At 46.9% G+C, this 9,317-nt stretch overlaps 1 pseudogene; it reads left to right on the top strand.

Annotated features, from left to right (window-relative positions):
- Nucleotides 1-3,279: 3,279 nt before the first annotated feature.
- On the top strand, nt 3,280-9,289 carry LOC127920501 (H(+)/Cl(-) exchange transporter 7-like; annotated as a pseudogene).
- Nucleotides 9,290-9,317: the final 28 nt, after the last annotated feature.

The raw sequence follows: 9,317 nt of genomic DNA, 5'->3' as shown, positions 1-9,317 counted from the left end.
TTCCTCTGGTGTAGAGATGTCACTCTGACTGTTTACCTGATAGTGTCATTCCTGGGGTCCTTCCTCTGGTGTAGAGATGTCACTCTGACTGTTTACCTGATAGTGTCATTCCTGGAGTCCTTCCTCTGGTGTAGAGATGTCACTCTGACTGTTTACCTGATAGTGTCATTCCTGGGGTCCTTACTCTGGTGTAGAGATGTCACTCTGACTGTTTACCTGATAGTGTCATTCCTGGGGTCCTTCCTCTGGTGTAGAGATGTCACTCTGACTGTTTACCTGATAGTGTCATTCCTGGAGTCCTTCCTCTGGTGTAGAGATGTCACACTGACTGTTTACCTGATTTGTCTTAATGCGTTTTAATGTAATAATGCAATACCTCCTCCTGTCCAGAAGGGGGCATATATATATATATATATATATATATATAAATACTGTATAATGTGTATGTACAGTCGTAGCCAAAAGTTTTGAGAATGACACAAATATTAATTTCCACAAGGTTTGCTGCTTCAGTGTCTTTAGATATATTTGTCAGATGTTACTATGGAATACTGACGTATAATTACAAGCATTTCACAAGTGTCAAAAGCTTTTATTGACAATTACATGAAGTTGATGCAAAGAGTCAATATTTGCAGTGTTGACCCTTCTTTTTCAAGACCTCTGCACTCCACCCTGGCATGCTGTTAGTACTTCTGGGCCACATCTGACTGATGGCATGCTGTTAATTAACTTCTGGGCCCCACATCACGACTGATGACATGTTGTCAATTAACTTCTGGGCCACATCTGACTGATGGCATGCTGTTAATTAACTTCTGGGCCCATCTGACTGATGGCATGTTGTCAATTAACTTCTGGGCCACATCCTGACTGATGGCATGTTGTCAATTAACTTCTGGGCCACATCCTGACTGATGGCATGTTGTCAATTAACTTCCGGGCCACATCCTGACTGATGGCATGTTGTCAATTAACTTCTGGGCCACATCCTGACTGATGGCATGCTGTTAATTAACTTCTGGGCCACATCCTGACTGATGGCATGCTGTTAATTAACTTCTGGGCCACATCCTGTCTGATGGCATGCTGTTAATTAACTTCTGGGCCACATCCTGACTGATGGCATGCTGTTAATTAACTTCTGGGCCACATCCTGACTGATGGCATGTTGTCAATTAACTTCTGGGCCACATCCTGACTGATGGCATGCTGTTAATTAACTTCTGGGCCACATCCTGACTGATGGCATGCTGTTAATTAACTTCTGGGCCACATCCTGTCTGATGGCATGCTGTTAATTAACTTCTGGGCCACATCCTGACTGATGGCATGCTGTTAATTAACTTCTGGGCCACATCCTGACTGATGGCATGTTGTCAATTAACTTCTGGGACACATCCTGACTGATGGCATGCTGTTAATTAACTTCTGGGCCACATCCTGACTGATGGCATGCTGTTAATTAACTTCTGGGCCACATCCTGACTGATGGCATGTTGTCAATTAACTTCTGGGCCACATCCTGACTGATGGCATGCTGTTAATTAACTTCTGGGCCACATCCTGACTGATGGCATGCTGTTAATTAACTTCTGGGCCACATCCTGACTGATGGCAGCCCATTCTGGCATAATCAATGCTTGGAGTTTGTCAGAATTTGTCTGTTTTTGTTTGTCTCCCTTGGCTGAGAAGCAACCCCACACATGAATGGTCTCAGTATGCTTTACTGTTGGCATGACACAGGACTGATGGTAGCGCTCACCTTGTCTTCTCCTCAGAGAAGCAACCCCACACATGAATGGTCTCAGGATGCTTTACTGTTGGCATGACACAGGACTGATGGTAGCGCTCACCTTGTCTTCTCCGGACAAGCTTTTTTCCAGATGCCACAAACAATCGGAAAGGGGATTCATCAGAGAAAATGACTTTACCCCAGTCCTCAGCAGTCCAATCCCTGTACCTTCTGCAGAATATCAGTGTGTCCATGATGTTTTTCCTGGAGAGAAGTGGCTTCTTTGCTGCCCTTCTTGACAACAGGCCATCCTCCAAAAGTCTTCGCCTCACTGTGCGTGTGCAGATGAACTCACACCTGTCTGCTGCCATTCCTGAGCAAGCTCTGTACTGGTGGTGCCCCGATCCCGCAGCTGAATCAACTTTAGGAGATGGTCCTGGCGCTTGCTGGACTTTCTTGGACGCCCTGAAGCCTTCTTCACATCAATTGAACCTCTCTCTCCTTGAAGTTCTTGATGATCTGATAAATGGTTGGCCTTTGAAGCCCTTTTTGTGCAAAGCAATGATGACGGCACTTGTTTCCTTGCAGGTAACCATGGTTGACAGAGGAAGAACAATGATTCCAAGCACCACCCTCCTTCCAGTCTGTTATTCGAACTCAATCAGCATGACAGAGTGATCTCCAGCCTTGTCCTCGACAACACTCACACCTGTGTTAACGAGAGAATCACTGACATGATGTCAGTGGCAGGGCTGAAATGCAGTGGAAATGTTTTTTTTTGGGGGGGGGGGCGATTCAGTTCATTTGCATGGCAAAGAGGGACTTTGCAATTCATCTGATCACTCTTCATAACATTCTGGAGTATATGCAAATTGCCATCATACAAACTGAGGCAGCAGACTTTGTGAAAATGAATATTTGTGTCATTCTCAAAACGTTTGGCCACGACTGTACGTTCTGTATTAATAATAAGTAATGTCATGTCTCGTCCTCTCCTCTAGGGGGCATCGTAAGGATGACTCTCAGGACTGTATATACTGTATTAATAATAAGTAATGTAATGTCTCGTCCTCTCCTCTAGGGGGCATAGTGAGGATGACTCTCAGTTTAACAGTCATCACGACTGTATATACTGTATTAATAATAGGTAATGTCTCCTCCTCTCCTCTAGGGGGCATAGTAAGGATGACTCTCAGTTTAACAGTCATCACGACTGTATATACTGTATTAATAATAAGTAATGTAATGTCTCGTCCTCTCCTCTAGGGGGCATCGTGAGGATGACTCTCAGTTTAACAGTCATCACGACTGTATATACTGTATTAATAATAAGTCATGTAATGTCTCCTCCTCTCCTCTAGGGGGCGTCGTGAGGAGGACTCAGTTGAACAGTCATCACGACTGTATATACTGTATTAATAATAAGTCATGTAATGTCTCGTCCTCTCCTCTAGGGGGCATCGTGAGGATGACTCTCAGTTGAACAGTCATCACGACTGTATATACTGTATTAATAATAAGTAATGTCTCCTCCTCTCCTCTAGGGGCATCGTGAGGATGACTCTCAGTTTAACAGTCATCATGAGTGGAAGCAACAGGAAACGTGACGACGGTCTCCCCATCATGTTGGTGCTGCTGACGGCCAAGGTAGTAGGGGACTACTTTGTGGAGGTGAGTCTGAGGCACATATAATATACTATACTGACTTAATGAGGCCTTCCGTAGTGGACCAAAAACAAGGCTCCCCCGTCACTGTCTCGGCCTGAAGACATGTTACCACTGTTAAACTCATAGACGCAACTGTCGATGCAAGGTGACCCTCACAGATATCAACATGATCGTTTGAACCATATGTAGAGGATGGGGGCGGCAGCGTAGCCTAGTGGTTAGAGCGTTGGACTAGTAACCGGAAGGTTGCAAGTTCAAACCCCCCGAGCTGACAAGATGACAAATCTGTCATTCTGCCCCTGAACAGGCAGTTCCTAGGCCAGTTAACCCACTGTTCCTAGACCGTCATTGAAAATTTGCCTGGTTAAATAAAGTTAAAATAAAATTTAAAAAAAAAGGTACAATGTTTATGTTTACAGATATTAGACGACTAGCTTATCCTCTGGTTCTGAATGGGGTTACAACAGTTCAATTAATATGATGCAAGTTATTTTCTAGAACAATCAATAAGTATGTATTATTGGTCTATAAATCCCAGAATGGATGTAGCGACTGTGGTTACATTAACGGCAATATCCTGTCAATGAAGAGGTTGAAGGGTGGGGCCAAACTCCGTTGTCTTGGTGACGTAGCTACCAATCCTGTCAATGAAGAGGGTTGAAGGGTGGGGCCAAACTCCTCCGTTGTCTTGGTGACGTAGCTAACAATCCTGTCAATGAAGAGCGTTGAAGGGTGGGGCCAAACTCCTCCGTTGTCTTGGTGACGTAGCTACCAATCCTGTCAATGAAGAGTGTTGAAGGGTGGGGCCAAACTCCTCCGTTGTCTTGGTGACGTAGCTACCAATCCTGTCAATGAAGAGGGTTGAAGGGTGGGGCCAAACTCCTCCGTTGTCTTGGTGACGTAGCTACCAATCCTGTCAATGAAGAGGTTGAAGGGTGGGGCCAAACTCCTCCGTTGTCTTGGTGACGTAGCTACCAATCCTGTCAATGAAGAGTGTTGAAGGGTGGGGCCAAACTCCTCCGTTGTCTTGGTGACGTAGCTACCAATCCTGTCAATGAAGAGGGTTGAAGGGTGGGGCCAAACTCCTCCGTTGTCTTGGTGACGTAGCTACCAATCCTGTCAATGAAGAGGGTTGAAGGGTGGGGCCAAACTCCTCCGTTGTCTTGGTGACGTAGCTACCAATCCTGTCAATGAAGAGGGTTGAAGGGTGGGGCCAAACTCCTCCGTTGTCTTGGTGACGCGCTGCAATCCTGTCAATGAAGAGGGTTGAAGGGTGGGGCCAAACTCCTCCGTTGTCTTGGTGACGTAGCTACCAATCCTGTCAATGAAGAGGGTTGAAGGGTGGGGCCAAACTCCTCCGTTGTCTTGGTGACGTAGCTACCAATCCTGTCAATGAAGAGGGTTGAAGGGTGGGGCCAAACTCCTCCGTTGTCTTGGTGACGTAGCTAACAATCCTGTCAATGACGTGGGTTTAAGGGTGGGGCCAAACTCCTCCGTTGTCTTGGTGACGTAGCTACCACGTAGTAGCAGTCTGAAGCTCTCCATGCACACGCACTGAGACTGTGGGAGACTGTGGGAGACTGTGGGAGACTGTGGGAGACTGTGGGAGACTGGGAGAGTGCCCTGCCCACTGAGACTGTGTGACAGTGCCCTGCCCACTGAGACTGTGTGACAGTGCCCTGCCCACTGAGACTGTGTGACAGTGCCCTGCCCACTGAGACTGTGTGACAGTGCCCTGCCCACTGAGACTGTGTGACAGTGCCCTGCCCACTGAGACTGTGTGACAGTGCCCTGCCCACTGAGACTATGAGACTGTGTGACAGTGCCCTGCCCACTGAGACTATGAGACTGTGTTAGAGTGCTCTGCCCACTGAGACTATGAAACTGTGTAAGACTGTGTGAGAGTGCCCTTCCCACTGAGACTGTGGGAGACTGGGAGACTGTGTGAGAGTGCCCTTCCCACTGAGACTGTGTGAGACTGCCCTGCCCACTGAGACTGTGGGAGACTGTGGGAGACTGGGAGACTGTGTGAGAGTGTGTGACAGTGCCCTGCCCACTGAGACTGTGGGAGACTGTGGGAGACTGCCCTGCCCACTGAGACTGTGGGAGAGTGAAGTGTTGCATCTCAGTATCTGTGAAAATTGTTGCTCTGTGGCAACGGAAGTCTCAGTTGAATGTTTGTCGTTCTTGAGGTTCAGTCTGTGTAGTAATCCATCTGGTTGTTCTGAGTTCAGTCTGTGTAGTAATCCATCTGGTTGTTCTGAGGTCAGTCTGTGTAGTAATCCATCTGGTTGTTCTGAGGTTCAGTCTATGTAGTAATCCATCTGGTTGTTCTGAGGTCCAGTCTGTGTAGTAATCCATCTGGTTGTTCTGAGGTTCAGTCTGTGTAGTAATCCATCTGGTCGTTCTGAGGTTCAGTCTGTGTAGTAATCCATCTGGTTGTTCTGAGGTTCAGTCTGTGTAGTAATCCATCTGGTTGTTCTGAGGTTCAGTCTGTGTAGTAATCCATCTGGTTGTTCTGAGGTTCAGTCTGTGTAGTAATCCATCTGGTTGTGTCTCAGGGTCGTTCTGAGGTTCAGTCTGTATAGTAATCCATCTGGTTGTTCTGAGGTTCAGTCTGTGTAGTAATCCATCTGGTTGTGTCTCAGGGTCGTTCTGAGGTTCAGTCTGTATAGTAATCCATCTGGTTGTTCTGAGGTTCAGTCTGTGTAGTAATCCATCTGGTTGTGTCTCAGGGTCGTTCTGAGGTTCAGTCTGTGTAGTAATCCATCTGGTTGTTCTGAGGTTCAGTCTGTGTAGTAATCCATCTGGTTGTTCTGAGGTTCAGTCTGTGTAGTAATCCATCTGGTTGTTCTGAGGTTCAGTCTGTGCAGTAATCCATCTGGCTGTTCCTCAGGGTCGTTCTGAGGTTCAGTCTGTGTAGTAATCCATCTGGTCGTTCTGAGGATCCGGTGTGCAGTAATCCATCTGGCTGTTCTGAGGTTTCAGTCTGTGTAGTAATCCATCTGGTTGTTCCTGAGGTTCAGTCTGTGTAGTAATCCATCTGGTTTGTTCTGAGGTTCAGTCTGTGCAGTAATCCATCTGGTCGTTCTGAGGTTCAGTCTGTGTAGTAATCCATCTGGTTGTTCTGAGGTTCAGTCTGTGCAGTAATCCATCTGGTTGTTCTGGAGGTTCAGTCTGTGTAGTAATCCATCTGGTTGTTCTGAGGCTCTAGTCTGTGCAGTAATCATCTGGTTGTTCTCTAGGTCGCTCTGAGGTTCAGTCTGTGTGAATAACTATCTGGTTGTTCCTCAGGGTCGTTCTTGAGGTTCAGTCTGTGTAGTAATCCATCTGGTTGTGTCTTCAGGTTGTTCTGAGGTTCAGTCTGTGTAGTAATCCATCTGGTTGTTCTGAGGTTCAGTCTGTATAGTAATCCATCTGGTTTTTCTGAGGATCAGTCTGTGTAGTAATCCATCTGGTTGTTCTGAGGTTCAGTCTGTAGTAATCCATCTGGTTGTTCCTCAGGGTCGTTCTGCGGTTCAGTCTGTGTAGTAATCCATCTGGTTGTTCTGAGGTTCAGTCTGTGTAGTAATCCATCTGGTTGTTCTGAGGTTCAGTCTGTGCAGTAATCCATCTGGTTGTTCTGAGGTTCAGTCTGTGTAGTAATCCATCTGGTTGTTCCTCAGGGTCGTTCTGAGGTTCAGTCTGTGTAGTAATCCATCTGGTTGTTCTGAGGTTCAGTCTGTGTAGTAATCCATCTGGTTGTTCTGAGGTTCAGTCTGTGTAGTAATCCATCTGGTTGTTCTGAGGTTCAGTCTGTGTAGTAATCCATCTGGTTGTTCTGAGGTTCAGTCTGTGTAGTAATCCATCTGGTTGTTCTGAGGTTCAGTCTGTGTAGTAATCCATCTGGTTGTTCTGAGGTTCAGTCTGTGTAGTAATCCATCTGGTTGTTCTGAGGTTCAGTCTGTGTAGTAATCCATCTGGTTGTTCTGAGGTTCAGTCTGTGTAGTAATCCATCTGGTTGTTCTGAGGTTCAGTCTGTGTAGTAATCCATCTGGTTGTTCTGAGGTTCAGTCTGTGTAGTAATCCATCTGGTTGTTCTGAGGTTCAGTCTGTGTAGTAATCCATCTGGTTGTTCTGAGGTTCAGTCTGTGTAGTAATCCATCTGGTTGTTCTGAGGTTCAGTCTGTGTAGTAATCCATCTGGTTGTTCCTCAGGGTCGTTCTGAGGTTCAGTCTGTGTAGTAATCCATCTGGTTGTTCTGAGGTTCAGTCTGTGTAGTAATCCATCTGGTTGTTCTGAGGTTCAGTCTGTGTAGTAATCCATCTGGTTGTTCTGAGGTTCAGTCTGTGTAGTAATCCATCTGGTTGTTCTGAGGTTCAGTCTGTGTAGTAATCCATCTGGTTGTTCTGAGGTTCAGTCTGTGTAGTAATCCATCTGGTTGTTCCTCAGGGTCTGTATGACATCCACATCAAGCTGCAGAGTGTTCCCTTCCTGCACTTGGAGGCCCCTGCCACCTCCCACTGGTTAACAGCTAGGTAAGCCACTCTCATTGGCCGACTGCTGAGTAAGCCCTTCTCCTATTGGCTTACTGGCCGATGAGCTCGTTTCCCATTGGCTTAACTACCAGTTGAATCTCTGACCTCACTACTCTCCTTTTCTCTCTCTAAATCTCCCCTCTCTCTCTAAATCTCCCTTCTCTCTCTAAATCTCCCTTCTCTCTCTAAATCTCCCTTCTCTCTCTAAATCTCCCTTCTCTCTCTAAATCTCTCTCTCTAAATCTCCCTCTCTAAATCTCCTCTCTCTAAATCTCTCTCTCTAAATCTCCCCGTCTCTCTCTAAATCTCCCCGTCTCTCTCTAAATCTTCCACTCTCTCTCTAAATCTCCCCCTCTCTCTCTAAATCTCCTCTCTCTCTAAATCTCCCCCTCTCTCTCTAAATCTCTCCCCCTCTTTCTCTAAATCTCTCCCTCCATCTCTCTCTCCCATCTGGCCCTCCCTCCATCCTTCCTCTCTCTCAGGGAGGTGATGGGTGCCCCAGTCACCTGTTTTAACCGTATAGAAAAGGTTGGCACCATCGTGGACGTCCTTAGCAACACCTCCACCAATCACAACGGCTTCCCTGTCGTCGTGCCGGTCGCCGCTAGCGATGATGTATGGAAAGCTCCGCCCACAGGCCATTCATTTCTTATAGTTGGGCTTGACTTCTAATTGGCTGAGAAAGTTGATTATCTCTGAACAGTCTGACTCCTCCTTCTTTCATTCATCCCTACTTTCTGTCTTCTCTTTCACTCATCCCTTCATCCTCTCTTCAGCTGGGGAAGATCTGTGGACTCATCCTTCGTTCTCAGCTCATTGTTCTGCTCAAACACAAGGTGAGAGAAGCTGTAGGTGTCTGTCCTGTCTCCGTCTGTCCTGTCTCTCTGTATTAATCTCTCTCACATTCTCTCCCTCTCTCTCTGTCTCTCTCTCTCTGTCTCTCTCTCTCTGTCTCTCTCTCTCTGTCTCTGTCTCTCTCTCTCTGTCTCTCTCTCTCCGTCTCTCTCTCTCTCTCTCTCTCTCTCTCTCTCTCTCTCTCTCTCTCTCTCTGTCTCTGTCTCTGTCTCTGTCTCTGTCTCTCTCTCTCTCTCTGTCTCTGTCTCTCTCTGTCTCTCTCTGTCTGTCTCTCTCTCTCTCTCTCCTCTCTCTCTGTCTCTCTCGGTCTCTCTCTCTCTCTCCTCTGTCTCTGTCCAGGTGTTTGTAGAGCTGGCTCGGTCCAGGTTGACCCAGAGGAAGCTACAGCTGAAGGACTTTAGGGATGCCTACCCCGCTTCCCCCCATCCAGAGTATCCACGTCTCCCAGGATGAGAGGGAGTGCATGATGGACCTGACAGAGTTCATGAACCCTACACCCTACACCGTACCACAGGTATATACTGTGCCTTCAGAAAGGACTC

This window comes from Oncorhynchus keta, unplaced genomic scaffold (assembly GCF_023373465.1).
Source record: "Oncorhynchus keta strain PuntledgeMale-10-30-2019 unplaced genomic scaffold, Oket_V2 Un_contig_19691_pilon_pilon, whole genome shotgun sequence".
Lineage (NCBI taxonomy): Eukaryota > Metazoa > Chordata > Actinopteri > Salmoniformes > Salmonidae > Oncorhynchus > Oncorhynchus keta.
Note: the sequence above shows the minus strand (reverse complement) of the source record. Positions and strands in the feature narration are given on the sequence as shown.